General features: G+C 58.2%; 1 protein-coding gene across 1 annotated transcript in view; it reads right to left on the bottom strand.

The window, feature by feature from the left end:
- Positions 1-10,605, bottom strand: part of ERFL (ETS repressor factor like) — an 18,368-nt gene that overhangs the window by 6,329 nt on the left and 1,434 nt on the right. The window lies entirely within an intron of this gene.

Raw genomic sequence — 10,605 nt, 5'->3', positions numbered from 1 at the left:
CCCCCACCCCCATTGGCCCCTCTCATTTCCGTGTTGGTTTTGATTTCTCTTCCCGACGCTTTCAACTCCCCGCCGCCTCCTCCGGACACGTTATAACGAGGAGCCGTGGGATCGGCGCTCCGGGCCCTGCTCCCACGCTCCCCCCGCGTCTCTTACGCACATCTCTGCCGTCTCGCTGTCTCTGCTGTCTCTGCCGGCCCCTTCTCTGTCCCTGCCTCTGTCCGGTCGGTCGGGCCCACAGGGACTGGGTCCCTGCCCCGACTGTCAGGGTCCACAGAGCCACGTCTCTGGGTCCCCGTCTCTCTCAGTCTCTGGGTCCCCATGTCGCCCTGTCTCCACACCGTTCTTTTATGTCTCTGGGTCTCTACATCTCTCCTCCCCACATCCTTGTCTCCGCATCCCTCAGTCTCTGTCTCCATCTCAGTCTGTCTCCACGTCTCTGTCTCTGCATCTCTGTTTCCGTCCCAGTGTCCGTCTCTTGGGGCCCCTTTGATCTCGCCCTGCCCCTGGCACCCCCCTGGCCCCATTGATCGCTGATCGACTGATGGAAGGAGCGGGGCCTGGCCTGCGGGGCCAGGGCTGCAGGGCCAGGCAGGGGCCCCAGTAGGACGCTGGACAGACGGACAGCCAGCCCCAGACCTGGTAGCTGTGGAGGGGGAGCTGCTGCAGCCCCCGCCCCGCCGGTCCGCGCTGTGCGGATGGGGACTCCGGGCAAGCTTTAATTTTTAATTTTATTTTCCTTCCTCCACCCCCCCCGCCCCCCATCTCCACCGCCTGCAGCCATGGCACTGAATGTGTGTGTGAGTGCGTGCAGCAGTGTGGAGAGGGGCTGGGCAGGCAAGACGCTGCTGCTCTCCTCTCCTTGCCGAGCAGACACACAGCCCAGGCACACACACCACACCGCCACACAACACACCACACAGACACGCGGCAACAGTCACACACACCACACCGTCACAACACATCACACACAGGTCAACAAAGTGATATACACCTCTCTGTTGTGCACAACACACCCCACAGACAGGTCAACAAAGTCACACATATCACACCGTCACATGTCACACAGACACACCATCAGCTGAGTGACACAGACACCACTGTTACACACGGCACACATCACACAAAGCTGTGATGCACATATCAACAAAATCATATGCAACTAGATTGTAACAACCAACACACATCGCATAGACCCACAGGGCAACCCAGGCACACGTACCACCATGTCATACACAATACACGGACGTACAGGTCAAAATAGTCACACGCTATGACTGTCATCCACATACCAGGACGGCCACAGACATTCACAGAGAAACACATACGCGGTTATATATAGATACACATACAAGACACACACCGATCCAACCCCACACAGAAACAAAGACACGCAATCACCAATCCTGGGCAGAAACCCACTAACACAGACACAGAAGGACACACTGAGGTTCACAATCAATGGCAGACATTCAGACCTACAAGCACACCCTGATGCGATGCCACACAGAAACAGAAATGCACCCAGACACGCACCCCGGCACAGCCAAGGCAGTGCCGCACAGGTGACACACAGAAGCACCCAGTGACCCACAGACAAGCACCAGAGGCCCTGCGTGCACTTGGTGCCAACATGCACGGAGCCAGAGATGCACACAGGGCACCATAAAGATGGCCATCATGAGACCACAAACACACGTGGACACACACACACACACACACACCGGCCCACACAGCGGCACACTCAGACCCAAAGGCCAACTGGGTGAGGCGCTGCGTGGAGGGGAGGTGGGCACTCGGAGCTGAAGCCACCCCAGGGCCCCCGCTGCTTCTGCCACCATCTGATCTGTCTGGCTGTCTGACTGTGTCCCCCCCACCTGTGTACTTCTCAAGCACACGTGGGCACGCGTGAAATGGGCACAGGCTTGGGCCTACTTCTGCTGGCTTCTCTCCAGAGACGGGGCTCCCAGCCTCCTTCAGGCCCACTGAGTGGCGGGGTCTCTCTCCCTGAGGTCTTTGTTGTTCTGTCTGCCTCCAGCTCCAAGTATCTCTGTTTCTGAGGGTCTGCGTTTCTTGTCTCTGTCTTGGGGCATCTCTGTCTCTCTGTCTCTGGGTATCTCTGGCTCTCCATGTCTCTCTCTGCCTCTGTCTCCTCAGCCCCCATCACCCCCGGCCCCCTGGGCTGGGGTTTAACCAGTTGTTTTGATTTCTCTAAGCTGCTCCGGCTGCCTCGGGAGCCGCCTCGGGCCTCCCCCCCCCCCCACAGCCCCTTCATCCCTCACCCGGTACCCCCTCCCCTTAACACAATCTGCACAAGTGGAATGAAAATTGATTTTTTTTTTAAATTTCATATCTTCTCCGGGGCTCTGTCTAAAGAGGAGAGAGACGCGGCCCAAGACCCTTCTCCTGCTGCCACCCCCGCACGCACACACACCAACAGGCACACACATCACGCCTGGACGGACACACACACACACACACACACTCTGACACTCCGTCTGCCCCCACCCTGGGACACACCCCTCCCTATGCCACACGCCCACGTAGGACACAGCTGTGCACCTAGCAGACACACAACAGACTCCCGCACACACTGTCTAGACACCCCTAGTAGGCACACTTCACACCCCTGTCCCATCTGGGCAGACAGAGCCCTGCGGCCTGCTGACACACTATAGTGCACGCACGCATGCGCGCACACACACACACACACACACACCTGTCCATACAGATTATGGCCACATCCATGTGTACACGGGCTCAAGGGCAGCCCCCCTATAGGCACCAAGGAGGCCCCTGGGGCAGTCCTGGGGAGGACTGGGCCAGGAAGGTGACAGGGGCTTTCTTGCCTGGACTTGCCCCCCCTGAACCCCCAAGGTCACCCCCACTCCCACCCCTGCCTGTATCAACCAAATAAATGCTCCTGCGTGACCCCGGGTGGGGGTGTCTCTGTGCCTGGGGTGCATGAGTGTGTGTGTACGTATGTACGTACGTGTATACACGCACACACACGCACACACACACCACTCGCTAATTCTCTCCAAGCCACACATTGTCATCCCCACAACAGGCTGGTGCATTTGAGGAGTAGCTCATCCCCACACGGGCACCCGCAACACACAGGCCCACAGAACCCACACAACACACGCAGCAGCACCTCACACGTGCCGTGCTCACGCGTCATCACAGACACACAGCCTCACGCACCGCTGGGGGTCCGTTCACGCAGCAGGGCCCGCGTGCACATCCGATGGCCACACGCAAGCACAAGCATGTGAAGCCCTCACCACTCTCTAGGGCGCACAGCATCCGCTCAGCCCTCACCGCTCTCTAGGGCGCACACAGCATCCGCTCAGGTCGGGTCCCAGACTCAGACAGGAGCGCCCAGGCTCAGTGACAACAGCACCCCAGAACACAGAGCGCACCGCCACACAGGCTCCCACAGCCAGTCACCATGCGCAGGTTTGGGGGGATCTTTGCGAGCCCGTCCCACAGCTGCTCCTTCCCTGGGTTTCCCACACCCACACTCACCGGCCCGGCGCCTGGGGTCTAGCTCCCACTCGATCCTTCCACCACGCCTCCCTTGGCCTACGCTTTCTTGTCCCCTTGCCCTCAGAGAGGCACGCGGGCCTGGTCCCTCAGACACACCACCCGACTTGGGAAGTCCAGAAACGGCACAACTCCAGAGTTTTGGGCTGTCGCCCCAGACGCTCACAGCTGAACATCACACAGCGGTCACGCACATGCTCACAGACGCAGCTCGGGTGGCCTCTCCCGCTCCCACACTCCGTCACCTGTGCTCGGGAACGCACACACACCTCCACAGGTCACACCTACGCGGACTGCAACGCAAATCCCAGTCACATGAAGACAGTCGAGCACCCCCACGCAGTGTCACACACAAACAGCTGCAGACACACACGCACACGGGCACACACCCGGGAACCTCTGCTGAGGCTGCGCTGTGCGAGAGAGACAGAAGGACAGACTGGCAGACAGACAATGCACCAGCTTCCCAGCCTGGAGAAGGTGTGTCTGTGACACGCGGTTTGGGGTAGTTGGGAGGCATGGAGCCAGGGCAGGGACAGAGAGCTCACACCTACCGTCTCCCTGTCTCTCCCTCAAGCTGGTGTCTCTGTCATGTGTCTCTGGGTCGTCCCCCTCTCTCCCTCCCTCCCTCCCTCCCTCCCTTTCTGAGTCCCAGTCTTTGCACGAACGTCCCTGGGGCTGTGGCCAGCACGCAGAACCGTGTCAGTTGGGGGGTGAGGGGGGAGCATCCCCAGGGAGGTGGGAGCCGCAGTGCCACGCACCCCGCCTACAAAACAGCACTGGGGGAGGGGAGGGGAGAGGCGCCACCACAGATATGGACCCAGAGCACAGGCTGCTTCCCTACCCCCTGCCTGCACCCCCCCACTGCCCTTCCCCTCAGAGACCCCAAGAGATAGAGGAAGCGCAGGGGGTGGGGGGAGAACAGGGAGAAGGAGAGATGTGGGGGGGCGCAGAGAGAAGCAGGAAGCAACACCTACCCGGAGATAGATGGGGACAGAGACCGGGGAGAGACCCGAGAAAAGATGGGAGATCAGAGAGTCTTTGGGAAAGAACAAGACCCTGAGAGAGAGACAGGGGGATGGGGGGAGGGCAGCCGAGCCAGGGAAACCTGGAAAAGGGGGAAAGGGGAGTGAGTCAGAGCAGCCTGGACAAAGTGAATTAGGGAGCAGAGGTTGGAAAGAGAGCTGCTCTAAGGAGGGACCCCAGTCAGGGAAGAAGGAGAGGAGGGGCAGAGATGCGGAAAATTGAGGGATTAGGGCAGAGGCAAAGGAGTGGACAGGGAAGGTAGGGGCTGCTGGGCAGAGGCCGGAGTGAGGGGGAAGCGCAAGTATGGGTTCAGGGCCAGCACCACGCTGGCTGCAGTCCTTGGGGGGTCCAGGTCCCAGGACTTTGACCCGGCTCCTGGCTGCCACCGAAGCTCCAAAACCCACCGTGCCTCTCCTCTTCACCGCCACCTGGTCGTTCCCACCTCCTGCCTCATCCGGAACCCCAACCTATTGCCAAGTCTCCTCAGTCCCCGCTCCCTCCCCTGGCTCATCCCCACACCCCAGGCTCATCCCCACACCCCAGGCACCACCCAACTGCAGGGCTGGACCTTTTGGCCCAAAGGCTTGTATCAGAGACCCGGGACAGACGTGCAGGGGCAATGACTGTGATTGGTGGTGGGGTAGAGGGACAGAAAGCTGAAGGCAAGTGTGGCCAGCTAATCCCAGGACCCAGAGTCCCAGAGAAGCCCTCTGGGCTGTCAGGGCCAAGATGCAGGGGCACTATGTGTCCTGTTTGTGTGGGCTTGGCACCAAGTGTGTGCTCAGGAAATACTGTTTAAATGAAATTCAGATTAAAAGAAGCAAGGCAGGGAGACAGAGACAGACAGATAGTGAGTCAAGGGACAGAAAGCCAGAGGCCAAGGGATAGCAAGACCTGGGGTGAGGGGCCCAGAGGTGGGGGACAGAAGGACTGAGGGACAGGACAGGAATGGAGCAGAGAAGACAGAGGGACAGATAGATGGACTGAGAGACAGGAATATAGGGAGACAGGGAAAAGGGAAAATGGGGACAAAAATAGGGGAAAAGGGATTGACTGAGGGTCAGAGAAAATAAGCAGATAAATGGGGTCAAAGACCCAGGAAGGCAAACGTGAGACACAGAAAGGGAAGAGAGGGGTAGGGGGACAGGAGACAGAGGGCGGGGCCATGTGTGGGGCCTGGGCCAGCGGGAGCTGGGTGCCTGGGCTGCAGGGGATCCCATGAGGGCCAGAGAAGGGCTGGGGTCCGGCCGGGCTGGGGGAGGCTCGGGGCTCCAGGGGCATCGCACGGTGCTAATTCACCTCCATCGATCAGACGGGATGAGAGCAATAAATTATTGTGACAAGATGCAATCCTGGCCCGCGCACTGCCGCCGAGGCAGATCGATCCCTGTCCCCAGCCCCGCACCGGGCCCATGCCCAAGCCCTGGCCCGGATGCCTCTGCCCAGCTCTCTCTCCATTCCCCCACCGCACACGCTCCCACTGACAGCCAGATGGGGCAGCAGCCCTGAGGAAGAGATGGGAACAGAAAGGGAGCCATGGCAGGAAGACCAGCCCCTATCTGTCCCAGGTCCTCTTGCTTCCCCTCACCACCCCATCCTCACCACGACCTGGGAGGTAGCAACTGCCAGGACGCCCATTTCACAGATGTGAAAACTGAGGCTCAGATAGGACAGTAACTTGACCAAAGTCCCACAGGGGTGAGTGGTGAGGCCTGGACTCTAATGTGGGTCAGCAGGACTTCAAGTCCCCCAAAACTTGCACCATCAGAGGAAAGAACAAGGGACCAGGAAAGAAGGAAAGAGGAGATAGAGAGAGCCTGAGAAAGAGACAGAGAGTGCAGGACACAGAAGAAGAGTCAGACACTAGAAAGAGATAAGATACAGAGACACCGAGAAGACAGAGGTGGAGAAACACAGAGAACAAAGAGACAGGGAGAGAGAGACAGAGAGATACACAGAGACTCAGCCTGGGAGACAGGCATGGGGAAGGTGGGCAACTGGTGGCAGAGCGGGAATAGAAAAGGCGAACAAAGGCAGGGTGGACAGAGAAGCACGTGGAGGGATGGGTAGTTCTGGAGAGCAAGGTGTGTCTGAGGGGACAGGTGTGTGGTGGCAGGAGCTGGGCTGGCTCCAGGTGTCTGGGAGGATGGGGGGAGTGAGAATGGGGAGGGAGTCCTTGTCAGAGAGAGGCCAGGTGTGTGAGCAGGGAGGCAGGAGTGCGGGGAGAGGGGAAGGCTGGGGTGCAGGAGAGCTGGAGGGTGATGCAGAGACCCACACTGCCAAAGTGACAAGGTGGACAGATGCGTCTGTGGAGGAAGGAGGTCACCTGATAGGCAGGTGTGGGAGCTAAGGACACCTGGATGACTGAAGTCAGATGGCCTCCACGATTGCCCAGTTTCGGAGACCTCCAAGAAATTACTCCATTTCCCCGGGCTCAGTTTCCTTCTCCGTATAGTGGGGATAAGAGTAAGGACGTGCCGCCTATGGGCCTGGTGAGGATGAAAGGAGACCGTGGTTAGGAAGGACGGGGAACACTGCCTGTCACAGAGACAGGTTTAATAAGCAGGAACTGGACGGGGAGCCTGGCTGCCTCAGTCAGGAGAGCGTGCGATTCTAGAGCTCAGGGTTGTGAGTTCGAGCCCCATGCTGCGTATAGAGATTACTTACAAATAAAATCTAGGGGAAAAAAGCAGTAGCTGGGCACATGGGAGGAGCAGGTAGGTGCTACTCGGGCTGGTCCGTGGACCAGCAGCAGCCCCCAGAGCTTGTGAGGAATGCAGAGTCTTAGGCTCCATCCCAGACCCGCTGCACCAGAACCTCTGGGGTGAGGCCCTCCAGGGGTTTCCGATGCCTGCTGAAGTCGGAGAACCTCTGGCGTGAGGGAGTTGGTATGATGCAGCAGGCAGGTGCGGGGACGGCTGGGACAGGTGTTCTGTGTGTTTAATAAACGCTACAGGTGGCACTTATGCCCATCAAGAAAGGTGTTCCCTGATAGATGGCTGGTGACATGTTCTATGAAAAGGGACAGGTATTTCCAGAGGGGAGCAGGCTGGAGACAGGTGTGAGGGGTTTGAGGGGTGGGCTCTAAAGGTGTGGGGGGGCCATTTGCATGAACAGCTAATGCAGATGAGCCCAGCTGAGACAGGTGGCTGAGAGGTGTGGGGTGGGTACACAATGTCTGGAAGAAGCTACGAAGGGGGGCACCTGGCTGGCTCAGTCAGTAAAGCCTGGGACTCTTGACCTTGGGGTCCTGAGTTAAAGCCTCACATTGGGAGTGAAGCTTCCTTTAAAAAAAAAATTTTTTTTTTAAAGAAAAAGCTATGAAAGGACAAGAGTTACAGAGATGTCATGGGGGGTGAGAAGAGAAGGGGACTCGATGTTGGTGCAAGTCTGTAGGGCAGGAGTGGGGGCAGGAGTAGGCATTCCCCTTGGGGACAGGCTGGGGATGCCAGGGGTATAGCAGAGACCCACTGGAAGAGATGTAAAGCCGAGGGAGATTAAGGAGGGGGCAGGTGGGGAAGTCTCAGCACCTGTTTGCTAAAGAAATGAGCGGGCGAGGTAGGGAGCAGGGGATGCCTGCAGCAGACAGGTCAAGAAGGGTCAGGTGTAGAGATATTGGTGTGACCTTGGGCAGCAAAGAAGGAGGAAGTGAGAAACGTTAGTGAAATTGGTGGTGTGGGTAAAGAAGAGAAGCAGACAGGACCTGAGGGACAGGTGTGGGGAAACAGGTATATAGGTCAGGCAGGTACCCGTGGCCAAGGACAGATTCTCTGCCCCAACCTGTGTATGCGGGAAGCAGCGTTGTGTGTTGTGAGATAGTGAGACAAAGAGAAGCAGAGACAGAGACACTTCTCACTAGAAGGAGGTGAGCAGCAGGTGTGGAGGTGAGACAGGTGACTGTCAGAGGACAAGGGCTCGCAGGAGAGGAACATGAGGAAGGAGGATACACGTGATACCAGGGACCACAGCCTGTGTGAGCAATCAAGCCGTGCTGAGGTCAGGGGACAGGGGGGTAGGTGCACGTGTTGTCTGGGATGAGTTACCTGAAATGACAAGTGGGAAAGACAGGTGTGGAGTAGGGATCTTTGTGTAAGGGGATAGGAGATGGGCGTGGGAGGGAGAGAGATACGTGCCGCGTGCACGGGGAGCTCCTCTGGAAGGACAGGGATGAGGGTGGCCGAGGCTAGCACTGTGAGGGAGAAGCATGGGATGGCAGAGATGGGAGGTGCCAGGCGTTACCGGAGGACAGATGCAGAGAAGGCTCGTGTCAGGGCTTCTGTGCAAAGGAAGGTGTGTGTGTGCGAAGATATGGCACACAGGTACTGCTTGCGGGAGGCAGAGGTGAAGAAATATGAAGGTGTGTTTAGAGCTTTAGGGGACAGGTGGGGTGATGCAGGGGCAGGTAGGAGAGGGACCATATGCCACGAAATGAGACAGATGCAGGGATTCAAGTGGGAAGGGCAGATTTTGGAGAACAGGTGTTACCTGGAGGTACAGGTAAGAAAGGACATGTGTTACCTGAGAGATCATGGGCATCTCTGGGGCAGGTTTCAAGGGACAAGTGTTACTTAGAAAAGCAGGTGAGAGGAAAAATGTGGTACCTATAGGGACAGACGAAGAGGACAGGTGACCTGCAGGGGACAGGTACATGGAGACTAACGTTACCTGGACGTCCAGATGTGGGGAACTGAAGGGGAAACCTTAATGTGACAGGTGTGTTGACAAGCAGGTGTGAGTGAAAGGTGTTACCTGAGGCCACAGGTGTGTGCAGCATGGCTCTTCAGGGTGAGTTGCTGCCTCGGTTTCACTCACTTCCCTCCCCTCCCCGCCCCAGGGGCCAGTTCTAGCGCTGGGATCCCTCCGCGGGCTTAGCCCGGGCAGGGCACGCAGTTAGCTCCCCACCCGGTAGCTCTGGGCTCAGCGAGGCCGGCAGGGCCTGCCGGGCAGCCGGGCTCCTGAGGCTGCTTGGCGATGCGGAGCGCGTCTGGGCCTCGGCGGGCCGGCCGGGCAGGGGGAGCGGGCGGGGGGGCCGTTTAGCCGTGATAGATCCGCGCGCCGCTTGTCTCTTAATCTCCGGAGCGACCGATCGATTCGCTATTTCCCTTTGTTGCCAGAAAATTCGATCCTGGGCCTGGAATTAGGTCCCCGGCTTAATCTGAGCGGAAACCAGCGAGGGGGAGACAGAGACAGAGATGCTGGGAGAGACAGAGAGATAGTAAGAGACAGAGAAAGGCAGAGACAGGGAAACAGAAAGAGATGCTGAGAAAGACAGGGAGAGAGAGAGGCACAGAGATTCTAAGATAGTCCAAGAGTTAGACCCAAAAAGGAAGAGAGAGATGCTGCAAAAGACAGAGTCAGAGAGAGACACAGAGAGAGTCTTCAAGTTAGAGGTAGACACAGAAATGTCCAAAGAGACAGAGACACAATAAGGAGAGACCCACCCAGGAAGAGGCAGCAGAGGTGGCCCAGCACGGCCTTGGGACGGTTGTGGACAGAGAGGGTAGGCAGCATACTCAGCCACCAGTCCCCAGAAGGACACAGCCTCTCGAAGGTCAGGACTAGACCTGCTCTCCCAGCCCCAAAGTGTGGAGACCCATTTATTGGCCCAATGTCCTTCCCACAGGCCCTGTCAACCCCCTTACACCAAATATCCAGACCCCAAATATCTAGAGCCAAATGTACAGACCCTCCGCCTTGAACCCCAGCACCAAATCCAGACCTCCCAACTCGCCCCACCATCCAAACCTCCATACCGACCACAGCCCCAAATGTCCACACCCCTCGTCTGACCCCCAGCCCCAGTCAGCTCTCAACCCCAAATATGCAGTCTCTTGGCTCTGAACCCCAGGTCCCAAATTTCAAGCCCTCAGTCCTGGCCCCTCACCACCCCCCACTCCCCTACCGCCCCGGGATTAAAGTCCCACCCTCAGGTGTGCCCGCCAGCACCGGTTCCCAAACAGACCCGGGTCTCTCTCGGCCCCCACCCCTCGAGCGCTCTCACACACTCCGCCACCCCCGCGACCCGGCCCC

This window comes from Ailuropoda melanoleuca, chromosome 12 (assembly GCF_002007445.2).
Source record: "Ailuropoda melanoleuca isolate Jingjing chromosome 12, ASM200744v2, whole genome shotgun sequence".
Taxonomy (NCBI): Eukaryota; Metazoa; Chordata; class Mammalia; order Carnivora; family Ursidae; genus Ailuropoda; species Ailuropoda melanoleuca.
The sequence above is the reverse complement of the archived record's forward strand: the minus strand, read 5'-3'. Positions and strand labels throughout refer to the sequence as shown.